We start from the raw sequence: 14,084 nt of genomic DNA on the forward strand, positions 1-14,084 counted from the left end.
ATACATACACACTTACAAATGAGTATTTGTAAAACTATTGCCATTTGAATATTTTCTGTGGATTGCACAAAAATCAGTTTCCTGTTTTTAATGGTTTGTTCTAGTAAAGTATCCCATTTGGGGAGGTGGGGGAAGGATGCATGGGACCTTTATGTTTGGTTTTGCAGCGTTTTCATCTATAATTATTTCAAAATTTAAAAATCAGTGAGTCAGTAGATAGGCACAGGTACCTTCTGACTGTTGAAAAAAATGAAAATATCACAGAGTCCAGACTCTACCACCAGCATTGTGCCCATATATATAGTTGAAACAATAAATACTTGTTGGATGAGAAAAAACACACTTTTGTTATCTCTCGAAGAGCACTAAAAGATAACATTCAGAGGAGCATTTTTTATTTTGCATCATTAAAATAAGTAGAATTTCTTTGCTGTTTTTAGTTTTGATCATATCTTTATGACAGAAAGAATATTAAAGAGATAAAAGGAATACTCTTCAAAGTATATTCTACCTTTCGTTAATATTTATATATAGAGGACTTTTTTCATGACTTTACCTACAGGTGGGCATTAGTTTTGAGAGTTAATACACAAACCTTCAAATGGAACTTTCCATAGTATGTGCATATATATAATAAATAAAGAGAAATAAAAGGAAGTAGATGGTAGAAAAAAGTAATATCATCACGGCTTGGTCCAATGTCAAACTGCATAGATGGGTGGAAGAATGTTGAGGATAAAGATGTTGAAGAAAATGTGTACTGCTCTGTGTTTTAGCTCCAAAATTTCTTGAATACACCTAAATTGTAACTCAAAGTTGAGCTGCAGTCTAAAGGATAGAAAGTAAGTGTCTAAAAATTATGTAAATATACTTGAATGTTTTATATATTTCAATGTTTAAAATGGCATGCATTGTCCCAGTCAGATTCATATGTTATGTACAACAGACATCTACCAGTTTTGTCACTAGTTCAGAATTGCATTCACTTAGGTTTCAAGGACAGTGGAAAGGTGAGGAATGGAATATGCAATTGCAAGGAAGGGGTTGAAGCTAGGGAGCTCTCTTAACCACAGAATCACACATCCATATACACAGCAATAGCTGAAAACATTTCTTTATTCAGAAAATCGGTACTTCCTTCAGGATCTTATTCAACTTTATGTAGCTGAGTTAGAAATTTTTTGTTGATTGATATGTCATGATTGAGATTATGGAAAGAAAGACTTTAGATGTGTGTGGTTGCTCTGAGTTGAAAGCTTCGACAACTAGAAATGCTTGCATATCTTGCTCATGCACATTGGCAGACCAAAGACTTATATGAACTCTCCAATTCCATCGTAAGATTCAGGAGTGAATAGGCATCTTAAATGCATAGTAGTGTCATAGAGAGACACTGTCTTTCATTAACATCTCCACTCCAGTCAAGTGCATCATGGTCCACAAATTTGTTGACTGTTATTTCCTAGGGAGCTTTATTTGTAAGAGAACTTTGTAGCCATGTGCAGGAAAACTTCTAGGGAAGAGCATTGGATGATTAATTCTTTCCAATAAAGTCACAAGGGTAAAGCAAAAGAAAAATTGTACACAGGTCATGTGAATTCCTTGGTGCTTTAATTAGAATCTCCTCAAATTAACAAAAATTAATAAATATCTATAAGATTTTGTAATAAACATAAGAAAAGTACAGTCAAATCTTTGAAGCATTTATTAGAAGTTCAGTTTTGTATTCAGAGGTGCATTCATTAAGTGTTTTTTGATTTTGGAGAGAAGTAATGATCCCAAGCCAAAATTTTGCTTCCTTCCTGTTGTACTGATAAAACTAACAGGGAAGAGATAGTAAATATTCCCAGGTTAGCTAAACCAAAGCATCATGTTCATTACCTTTGACCTTGCACAGATATTCAGAGACTTAATGGGAGTCCTCATGAGCAGTGGCAGGTGCGGGTGGGGTGCTCCTACCCCCTGGGCCTCGGTTGTGTTGTTCTTCATGTGCGCTGCTTTGAAGGGCACGTGCCTGCACATCTTTAGATCTTCTCAAGCTATCTTTGTAATCCACTGCCTCACAATCCATATGGACACCACACGGTCTTGGAAGGAGTTGGTAGAGCTAAAAGTGTTCTGGCAAAAGATCGGGAAACATCACTCTGGCTTCAGTGAACTCTTCTCTCTCCAACTTTTTACTGAAGCCAGCTCTTCTCCTCAATTTCTTCCTGGTCAAGAACTTAAATGAGAGAGAAGTCTGTGTATTATTATTATTTTAAAATATTCTGGTTACTGTAGCATTTTGAAATGCCTTTCAACATATTCATGAATCTTAATTTTTTTCTCTGTTTCCGTTTTCTATGTGTCTACTCCACTCTGAGCTATCCAAACTTTGGGACATCTTCACACAGCCTACTGACACTTGAAAATCAAGATATTGCACTTCTCTTCAGTTTTCTGCTTCAGCCTCTAGTATAATTAGTGGTCTCTCAACTGAGAAAGATTAATGAAATGACCTGTTTCATGACATTTTCTCATAAACCTCCTCTGCATCCAATCATTCGTTAAGTTCCATAGCCTCTATCTTCTTCATACCTCTATCATTGTACTTGTTTTCCTTTTATAGTTAACACCTTGATGTGACTCAAAGTCAGGTTCTAGTTACCTGCATAGAGCTAAAATTTCAACCTCATGTCTTCATCTTTGCTTTCTCCCTACTTGAAGTCAAGTAAATTAGGACATTTTACAAGACTTTATCAATTGACCTGGGTAGGTCAAACATAAAATCACTGTTTTTTTATTCCAAGAAATGTATTCTAGAGACCCCTTATTCTATCCCCATCTTCATCCATTCCCAAGTATTATTCCACCCTTAACCCTCATCACCTCATCCCTGCTGGCCAGTGGTGGATGGATATCTGTGTCACAATTACTTGATCATTTAAAAAAATAAGATAAAACGCTAGTTGATTTTTTATTTTTAACTTGAGACAGAATATCTTACCATAAAGGTATTGTACTGAAACTTCGATAATAAATTACATACCCTTGCTAGATTAACTGCAATATATCACTCTCTTCTCAGGAATGCCCAGTGCCAAGAACACAGAGACTCTTATATGAGACCATTTGGATGGTTCAGGTAGACTCCAAAATCACCTCGGTCATACTGCCAACATTTCCTCACCCTTAACTTCAATTGCAGACAATTTTGGCAATTATATTCTAATTATATTCTTCCCATCTCTGGTATCACTGCTGTTTCTCTCTGGGACACTGTCTTCTATTTGCTCCATTGCCTCACCCCCAACTACCAGATTCTCATTGACACCCATGATCTCTTCTGAATACTACCTCTTTGGGGAGTTCTTTGCTCTCTCTTCAATCTTTTACCTTTCACTCTTTAAAACTCATAATACATTTGTAAATGATGTTTCCTTATTTCATGCTACTCACTCTCTTTACCAGATTTTACTTTCCTTCAAGCTAAGGATTTTTCATCATTTACATGCTCCTTGTATTTCCCAAGCTTGAGTAGTTTTCAGTAAATATTTGCTAAATTTAATCAATGCTTGGAGTGCTATATTATCTTTGTGTTGATATTTTTAAATTAAATGATTTTTTAACTTTTAATTTACAGTTGGCATACATTATTATATTAATTTCAGTGTACAGTCCAGTAATTAGACATTATATAACTTATTAGGTGATCATTCAATAAATCTTACACCCATCTGACACCATGTGTAGTTATTACTATATTCCTAATGCTCTACTGTCCCTGGCTGGTTTGGCTCAGTGGATTGAGCGTCGGCCTGAGAGCTAAGTGTCGCTGGTTCGATCTTCCAGTCAGGGCACATCAGAGAAGGAAAACTCTGACTCCAAAAAACCTCCGCTGCCTTGTGGCATACCTCTTGAGGGGAAAGGCTAAGGGAGTAAACCCCAACAGAAAATCCGGAGCCGGAGTCCCTAAGGCGGTTTGACGTTGTAGTCAACACCGGCAACTCCTGCGGCGCACCTGAAGCCAAGCTGTATTGACTCCGTCTTTCTCTTGGACCCTTCAGCTGCGAAGAGATGGGGGGTCTGCTGCATGGGCAACAGCAGACCCTCCATATCACCCTGCCCAGGCTCTGTAGCTTCAGCTTCACTGGAGAGGACACTCCAGCGTCATCGCAAGATGACTATTCAACACGGGAGGAGACAGATACCGTGTCACTCCCGAGTTGGACTGCACAGCCATTCTCGGCGGTGCAGATAGACTCTTAAGAAGCTACACCATCGTCTCTCGAGACGGACGGCTGCCGCCGCCGCCGCCGAATGCTCTACTTTGTATCCCCATGAATATTCTGTAACAAGCAATTTGTACTTCTTAATTCCTTCAACCTTTTCACCCATCTCCTCAACCTTCTTCCCATCTGGCAACTATCAAAATGTTCTCTGTATCTATCAGTCTGTGTTTCTATTTTGCTTGTTAGTTTATTTTGTTTTTCAGATTCATTTTTTCATAGATAATGTATTTATTGCCATTTTATTGTTCATATTTCTTATCTTTTTTTTTCCTTCTTCTTAAAGAAGACCCATTAACATTTCATATAATACTGGTTTAGTGGTGATTAACTCCTTTAGCTTTTTCTTGTCAGGGAAGCTATTATCTGTCCTTTGATTCTAAATGATATTATAGCTTTGATGGGTAGAGTAATTTTGGTTGTAGGTCCTTACTTTTCATTATTTTTAATATTTCATGCCACTCCCTTCTGGTTTGCAAAGTTTCTGTTGAGGAATTAGCTGACTGTCTTATGAGAGTAGGTAACTAACTGCTTTTCTCTTGCTGCTTTTAAGGTTATCTCTTTGTCTTTAATCTTTGGCTTTTTAATTATGATATGTCTTGGGGTGGGCCTCTTTGGGTCGCTCATGTTTGGCACTCTCTGTGCTTCCTGGACTTGTATGTCTATTTCTGAAACCTATATAGGGAAGTTTTATGTCATTTTTTCAAATATGTTTCCAATTTTTTTCTCTCTTCTCCTTTTGCCATCCTCATGATGCAAATGTTGGTACACTTGAAGCTATCCCAGAGGCTCCTAACACTATCCTCATTTTCAATTTTTTAATTTTTTTTGCTGTTATTTGCTTTCTTCTATTCGAAATTGCTGATTTTATTCTTGGTTTCATCTACTCTCCTGTTGATTCCCTGTAAATTATTCTTCATTTCAATTAGTGTATTTTTCATTTCTGACTAGTTCTCTTTTCTGCTGTTCATGTTCTCACTAAATTTATTGAGCATTCTTATAACCAGTGTTTTGAACTCTGCATCTAGTAAATTGCTTGTCTCCATTTTCTTTAGTTTTTTTCTTTGGAAATTTGTACTGTTGTTTCCTTTGGGGCATGTTTCTTTGTCGCATCATTATGACAGTCTCCCTGTGCTTGTTTCTATGTATTAGGTGGACCTGCTATGTCTCCCAGGCTTGATAGAGTGGCTTAATATAGTGGATGTTCTTTAGGGTTCAGAGGCAGAGCCTTCTGTATCACCCAAGCTGGATACTCAGGGTGCTCTTTCCACATTTGGTGTGTACCCCTTCTTCTTGTAGTTGAGCCTTGATTGATGTTGGCACATTAGTGAGAGGGTTTTACCCCAGGCCAGTCAGCTGCAATGACTTGCTATATCTAACTAGTGACCTCTGACCTTCATTCTCCACCATAGTGGATGATCAGCTGAGCAGGAGCCCACCCCATATAGTGGCTCTTACTTCAGCAGGGCTCTGATGCACACTGAGTCTGCCCCTTGAGTGTGTCACTTGTGGAGGTGGTTAGGTGGGTCATGCTTCAGTGCAGTCTAAAGCTGTCCACTGGGTGGGAGGTGCATATTAAGGTTAGCCATCACTTATGTTCTCCCTGGAGTGATAAGACGAGCTACAAAACAGTTTGCAGATGGCTGCTACTTGTGCTGGGCTTGAGGTGCCCAGGAGAGGCCAAGCTGTGAATCAAATCTGGCTGCTGCTAATTCTGGGTTTGGGACCACTTAGTGAGAGGTATAGAGCAGGCTAAGTCCAGAAGGTGCTTGGTTGAGAAATTTTAGGAAAATCTGAAGCATGAACCAAGACAAGACATTTGTATAGAAAAGCCACTAGAAAAAGTTTGGGTGGGCCCAAAAGTTCAGTGGAGCAGGGTCTCAGGGAATCATCAGAGTGGGGAAAACAGTGTGAGCCAGACTGATGGAGTCTCAGATATGGCACCCACCTGCCAGCTCTGTAGTAGGAGGGCTCAGCAAAGGAATAATGGCCTCTGCCAGCACTTCTTTTGGGGAGAAAGCTGTCCTGAAGCTCTTACCCTGATGGTGGACAATTTAGTTTTCCCCATATGTTCCTGGTACCTTTTAAGCTGCTGCCCCAGTGAAGGAGCTCAGAGGGAGTGAATGCAAGTAAGTTCCTGCATGGGCTTCTTAAGAGGAACTGTCTGGGCCTCTAGAAGTCTCCATCTCCCTCATCCTCAATCCTCTCTGGTTTTTATAGCCAGAAGTTATGGGGACTTTTCTTCCTGTTACTGAAACCCTGGGCTGGGGTGCCTTGTGTGGGACTGGGATCCCTTGTCCCTTAGGGGGGGACCCTGCAGTTAAGACACCCCTCCCAATATATTTCCACCATGGGTGAGTTTGAGACCAGCCCATATTACACCTTAACCCTCTTACCAGTCTTGATGTGGTTTCTTCTTTAATTCCCTAGATGTATGACTTCCATTCAGCTTGATTTCAGGCAGTCCTGAGTGATAGCTGTTCTATAGTTTAGGTGTAATTTTGATGTGGTTATGGAAGGAGCTAAGTATCTTATTAACCCATTCCACCATCCCTTCATGTTGATTGTTTAGAAGCATATTTGTGAGTATGCATGTGTGTATGTATGCTATGTGGTCATTTCAGAACACTTGAAAAATAAAAAATATATACAAACAATAAAATAAAAGTAATCTATTATTCTATTACATAGAATTAACCAGACTAATATTTTGATACATTTTTCCAAGTCTTTCTTTTATATTCCTTTTAATAATATTAAATTTATTCCTGATTTATTAACCTAATATTATATTTGATTATTTTTTGTTAATAATTCTTTTTTAAGTATATTTTATTGATTATATTGTTACAATAGTTCCAATTTTCTTTCCCCTTTGCTCCCCTCTGCCCAGCACCCTCCCTAACCCCAGCAGTCCCACTCCCCCTTGTCCATGGAGCATGCATACAAGTTCTCTGGCTTCACCCTTTCCTATATTATTTTTTTAAAAAATTAATTAGTTATTTTTTTATATAAATAAATAACAATCCCACCTCTCAGACTTAAGGCCCTTTATAATCTTATAAAGGACAATGGTTGAAGGTCTCATGATCCTCTAGTTGCTTCAAGCTGGACATGGTCATCATCCTCCCTACCCTTGGGTCCAGAAATCCCTAATAAGAGTGGGGGTTTGGAGGGGAGGGTGGCCTTCCTACATGGGGAAGGATCGTGCAGACTCCAGGTCAGTTGGCTGTCCCTGGACAACAGCATGCTTGGTTTAACAGGCTGGCATCCTTGTTGTATTCTGAGGGCAACAGATTTGGCAGCAGAGTTAAAAGGCATCATTCAATCCATAACCACTAGATTACAAAAGGCAGGGATTAATTTTTCAATGTCCCACATTAGGGAAAAAAAGGGCTTCTCTGGAGGAAGGTGTGCCAGGCACGTCACACCTGTTCAAAATCCTTTTGCCCACTATACTTAGTTTGAGCTGAGGGGAATATTTTAGGCCCCCCCCCCAGACCTCTGGGCCCTTTCTGTCCAGGCCATTAGGATAGAAAAGAGAAACCAGTTTTAAAGTGAAGCCCACAGATAACCCCATTCTTCACCAACCCAGCCACTTAGTTCAGCCAAACCATTGAGTCTCAGGAGGCAGCGATGCAGACAGGATTAAGTGAGGCCTATATGTACAATCACTCAGGTAATGCCATCATAGGCTTATGCCCTTTAATAATTCTTAAAAGTGCCATTTTAATGGCTCTTTAATACAATATTCCCTCATTTACACAGGTATTACATTCTAGACACCCCCCCCACAACAGGTGAAAATCCGCGAAGTAGGAATCTTACATTTATTTTAGTATTTATATATATTATGAGGCTTTATAAACCCTTCCCACATACTTATAAACTGTTCCCAGTCCCTTATTAACCTTTCCCACTCCCCTACTAACCTTTTCCACACTTTTATAAACACTACTTATGTTCTTAAACATATTCTACACTCTTAAACCCACGTAACTTTAACAACATATGTATATAGTACTGCAAAATCCTGCGATATAGTGAAAAACCCATGATAAATAATTAAATATAATATTTTTAAAACTCCCGCGATACAGTGAGGCTGCGATAAGGGAACCGTGATATAGAGAGGACTACTGTACTGTATACCATAAATACGTTATTTATATTGTTGAAGTAAATTTAAATTGATTCCAATGTTTTCCTCTTTACAAAATATGTACAAAACATTCTTGGACATAAAATTTTTCCCCAATTAATGAAAACTTTTTAATAATTAATTTCTAGAACTAGTATTAAGGAACCCCCAAGGAGTATTTTTTCAGTTTTTTTCAAGAATATTTTACCAATTTATGTTCTTTCAGTAGACTATCACGGGTCCTGTTTTGTCAATGCCTAGCAGCATTGCATTTCCTCTTTAAATACAGTTTTGCTAGTCCTTAAATATCCACTTGACAACTTCCGCCTAATTCTTTTTATAATCTGCTTTTCTCAGTTCCTCTAGCAGCAATTCTGCTGCTTAACTCCCCTTTGGCTATTTTGAATATAAGAACATCAGCACTTTTGAATGTGTGTTACTAAAGTCGTTTAAAAGTCAAGTGAGAGATCTAATCTATTATTGATATAATGGCTGGGATAATAGGCCTTCTTGCTGTAGCTGGCAAATAGATTGAAACTACAAGCCTCAAGATTCAAGTCACAGAAAATTGATACACATTCTATTTTGATTTGAAATAACACATTTGTTACCCTTGCTATGCATTCCATTTTAATAAAAGAGCCTAACTTAGACACATTAGTAACATTTTAATCAGATAGTAGTTGTTACTTTGGATTTTCTTCTGCTGATATATGTGATTAAAATTGGTACTTCATAGATTGTGAACAGCTCTGTGTCACATTCTCCATGTGATTGGTTTGTGTTCTCACCCCCCATGGGTACCAGGAACACACCAGCAGTGACTAATTTAAATAAGCCTGTGTCTTCATGTTAAGGCTCTATGGCTGTGATTTGCTTCAATCTCTTATCAACCTTCTCTGACAGAAAAGTAGCTGGGAAGACTACCACCCTTATTTTGCTCACGAAAGAGAGATCATCTTGCCATTCAGTTATATGGCGACTAAACATGTTATTACAGGGTGGGGCAAAAGCAAATTTGCAGTTGTTCTTATAGAAAATAATAAAATAATTAATAAATAATAATACAAGAATAAACTATTTCACATACAACTGTAAGGGTTGGTTTTACTTGAAGAAACAGTTTTAGCTAGACAGAGTTTTGAAGAGTAACATTTTACATAATATCCCACTTTAAGTTGTCTGTATTTTACTCTTACCAAGACTCAGACATTCTCCTCCATATGCAAAGTTGAGGCTCAATTGTCACTAGTGAAATTTGAGAGGATTATCCAGGTATAGAGATTTATTCATATTACACCAACAACATGTCTCTAGGTCCTTTGCAGGATGGGAGGGTTTTAGTTTAAGCAATATTAACCAGCACCAAGTGATTAACTATAGGCACACACTAACACACACAAAATAACAAAATAATAATTTGTCTAGAATTAGAGTATACCTGAGATTTTGAGATAGATTGGTCAGTTCTCACCCTCATATTTCAGAGGCCCTTATCATATAGTCATAGTTACTTAAGTAGGTTTATTCTCCATAATAATCCTTCTTGTCTATTTAGTAATTTTGTTTATTCAGCTGGGAGGGAGGGACAAAGATACTTTTGCTGACAGACACATTTATCTAATAGGTAAATACATTTATCACTGGAACCTTGCCATGAGTGTTACAGATTATTTCAATACCTGTGCTTAAAACATAGCGGGGGGAAAAAAGAATAATAATGTGGTTTTTCATGTGTGTGAAATCAGTAAATAACTATAATTTACAAGTGATAATACATTGGTGATTTGTAGATTTAAGCAAGCCAACTATACTGTTATTTAAGATTTTAAAAATAAAATAAAAAATTTGGAAATGATGGTTTACATTAAGATTACAACAATGATAAGAGCATCACAAAGCTCTCATTTTCATGTGAGCAGATGATAGTCATGTGCCATCCTGGATGAGGAAGGGTAACTCCTGGCCTTTCTCCAGGCCTGCAGCTTCACACACTGGAACAGCCCTTGGCCACCCCATGTTCTAAGTGACCTAAGAAGATTCCTCCTAGTCCTCGTGAGTGGAAGTAAATGCTGAGTGTAGAGTCCCAAAAGCAATGCAGTTGGTGTGAGACCTGTTTTCCCTATAGCACATGTCCATCCACCATTTAAAGGACATGTTTATTTAATACCTTAGTTTCCTCACTATCGGCTGTGAGATGATATAGTTCTCCAGTAAACCCTTCTAAGCCTTCTTTTTTGTACCCTATAAAGGAGACTTACCAGGCATCATCATTCTACTTGGGCATCATTTCTAATTAACTTAAAAAAATAAAACCAGAGGATACCCTCAGACAGGACTGAAAAAGAGCAAAGTTAGCACATCTCTATAATGGGAACTGAATTTCACCAAAGGAGAGTGACAGGGCAAAGAGTGTTATTAGTGGTCACAGCGTCATGAAGATTTCTTTAGCTAAATATTGATCTATATATATATATAGAATGGGGAAACCGGCTATTTTTTAATAGAAATGTCAGAATGATATGCAGTTGCCTTTGGGTATAGCGTATTCTGTTGGTCACCCTTAAGAGAAATACATGCTGACACACTTGTATTCATGATAGACAATTTAAACAAAAGTTGACATTTTGCTATAGATCTTAAAATAAAGAGATACTGTAAAGTATGCAAATTAAATCTAAGCAAATCAATTTTCAAATTTAAAAATTCAACCTAAAAACTTATGTATATTTTAATGCATATTTGGATTTAGGACTTTAACTTTTGGGAGGGCAAAATTATTTTGAAATATAATATCTCAAAAATTTTCAATTCTCTAAAAACTTTTACCTACAATGCCACATATTAATGGAAAATTAATGTATCCTACTAATCACTTTTTTAATATGCTTTATTGTTTATGCTATTACAGTTGTCCCAATTTCTTTTCCCTTTGTTCCCCTCCACCCAGTGACCCCCCCTCCCTCAAGTTGTCCTCCCCCTTAGTCCATGTCCATTGGCTGTGCATATAGTTCTTCTCAACATCTTCCTATCTACTTCACTCCCTCCTACTATGCTTCTTAATTCCTGTACCATCTTCCTCCCATTCCCCCCTCTCCCCTCCCCACTGACCTTCCCCAAAATATTTCCCATACCTATAATTCTTTTCCCACTCTCATTGCCTACTTAGTCTGCCTTTGTTTCAATTCCCTAGCTTCTATTCTTGGTTGTTGTGATACAGTTTTCATTTTAATGTTCATAGTTTTGATCCTCCTTCTCCTAAACAAGTCCCTTTAACATTTCATATAACAGTGGTTTGGATCTGATGAACTCCTTCAGTTTTACTTTGTCCTGGAAGCACTTTCTCTGCCCTTCTATTCTGAATGACAGCTTCTCTGGATAGAGTTATCGTGGTTGTAGGTTTTTGCTTTTCATTACATTGAATATTTCTTGCCAGTTCCTTCTTGTCTGCAGAGTTTATTTTGAGAAATCAGCTGAGAGTCTTATTGGGACCCCTTTGTATGTAATTCTCTTCTTTTCTCTTGCTGCTTTTAAGATTCTCTCTTTATCCTTGATTTTTGACATTTTGATTATAATGTTTCTTGGTGTGGTTCTCTCTGGGTCTAGGTTTTTTGGAACTCTCTGCTTCCTGGACCTGTAAGTCTATTTCCTTCCCCAAGTTAGGGAGGTTCTGTTTCATTATCTTTTCACATAATTTTTCAATTTCTATTTCTTCTTCTTCACCTTCTGGCAACCCTGTGATTCGGACGTTGGCCTGCTTATAACTGTCTGATAAGTTTCTGAGCCTCTCGTCATTTTCCTCACTTCTCATTCCCTCTTTCTGCACTGGTTGACTGTTTGTTCCTTCCCTGTGTTGCAATTTGTTGATTTGATCCCTGGTTTTCTTGCCCTCACCACTAGTTTCGTATGTGTTTTCATTCATTTCAGCAGGACTAGTCTTCATTCCTTCCCTGTCTTGATTAAGATTTGCTGTTAGGTCTGTAAGCATTTTTATAAGCAGAGCTCTGAACCGAGCCTCAGAAAGATTTCCTGTCTGCTGCTTCGTTAGAGCAGATACTTGCTGTCTGGTTAGCTGCGTCACCGGGATCTCTATCATGATCTGTGCCATCCTGACAGTTTTGTGTTTACCTTTGCTTCCTGGGCAGGGCTATCACACCTCCTATGCTATAGGGGGCAGAGCCCTGTGCACTCATTACAGCCGGGCGACCCATCTCACTACACTGTGGCATTTTCTGCGGGGGTGGGGGCCCAAGATGGTTTCCTGCTATTCACTCTCCTCTGAGAGACCAGGAGCCTCCTCCTCCATCTCCACGCCCTCTGGGCCTCACGGTCCAAGGCAATGAAGGTCTGCCTTCCCCGGCTTTGGAATCGCAAGCTGATGGGTCTGTTCTGCAGCCAGAGGTGCTCCCCAGGTGCTTCTCGCCTCCCCCTAAATATGGATGTCTGTGCTTACCACTGTCCTGCCTCCATCGCTGCTGCTGCCGCAGACAGCACAGCTTGAACTCTTCTCCCCAGTACGCCCTTGCTACCTGTCCAGACGAGCACCACTTCTTTATAATTTCGTATGTTGTACTTCCATTTATTTTCTGGAATTTCTGGTTATTTCTGGTTTTGTGGTAGTTGTATTCCTTCTTAGTTGTGGAGGGAAATGGAGTGTGTTAGTCTAGGCCTCCATCTTGGCCCGAAGTCTCCTGTGTTTGTTTGCTTCCGTGTCCCAGAGAGAGCTGTTGCTCCTGTTACGTTGTAAGGGACGGAGCCTTAGGTATTCATCAGTACAGGGCGACCGGTTTCACCCCGTTGTGGCACTCTATGTGGGAGAGGGGTCTGAGAAGGAATAATGCTGCTTGCCCAGCACTCGCCCCTTTTCCAGGCACTTCTCCCACTTCTGCACCAGACTGGCACCTCTCTAGCTGCTGTCCTGGCTGTCATTCCCAGAGTGAGTGGGTCTGTGGATGTTCTAGGTCCGTGGGGGCCCTTTAAATAAGCGGACTCTGCTGAGATACTGGCAGTTTCTTCCTCTGTCCCAACCCCCACTGGTTTGCACAGTCAAAATCAATGAGGCTTGATTTTCTCTGGTGCTGGGACAGTGAGCTTCACTGTCTGGTGAGGGGCTGGGAACGCTCCCCAGGTGTCCCTCCTGACTTTTTAAAACGTGTAACTGCTTTCCGCTGGCCTGCTGCTGTTGTCGCTGCTGCCACCACCACACCGAGTCCTGTCTGCCCTTGCTCCGCCCCTCCTACCTGTCTGGATGAGTATTTCTTCTTTATATCTTTGTTTGCTGGACTTCCATGTAGTTTGATTTTCTGGAACTTCTAGTTGTTTCTAGTTTTGAGGTAGTTGTATTTCTTCTTAGTTGTGGAGGGAGACGCAGCATCTCTGTCTACACTTCCATCTTGAACGGAAGTCCTAATCGCTCTTTTAAATGATCCATCATGGTTAGTCCAGGTTTTTTAGAACACTTACTAAAATTAATACACTGTTTTCTGAGGGATCAGGATAATTTAAACCTGTAATTTGCATACACTTTGTTTCAGAGATTGGTCTTCAAATAGAGAGCTTAGGTAGATTGACATTTTGAAATATTCAGTACAATGTGATATATCTTTGAAGGCTGTCTTGTTTCTTGTAACAGGAATTGACTATTTTTTTAACCATTATATTAATTTTTTCTGTTT

At 39.1% G+C, this 14,084-nt stretch overlaps 1 protein-coding gene across 1 annotated transcript in view; it reads left to right on the forward strand.

Annotated features, from left to right (window-relative positions):
* The window catches only part of CLVS2 (clavesin 2), a 59,112-nt gene that overhangs the window by 28,587 nt on the left and 16,441 nt on the right, over nt 1–14,084 (forward strand). The gene's annotated exons all lie outside the window — the stretch shown is intronic.

The sequence above is a fragment of the Furipterus horrens genome, unplaced genomic scaffold (genome assembly GCF_987537825.1).
Source record: "Furipterus horrens unplaced genomic scaffold, mFurHor1.1.pri manual_scaffold_6, whole genome shotgun sequence".
Classification (NCBI taxonomy): Eukaryota; Metazoa; Chordata; class Mammalia; order Chiroptera; family Furipteridae; genus Furipterus; species Furipterus horrens.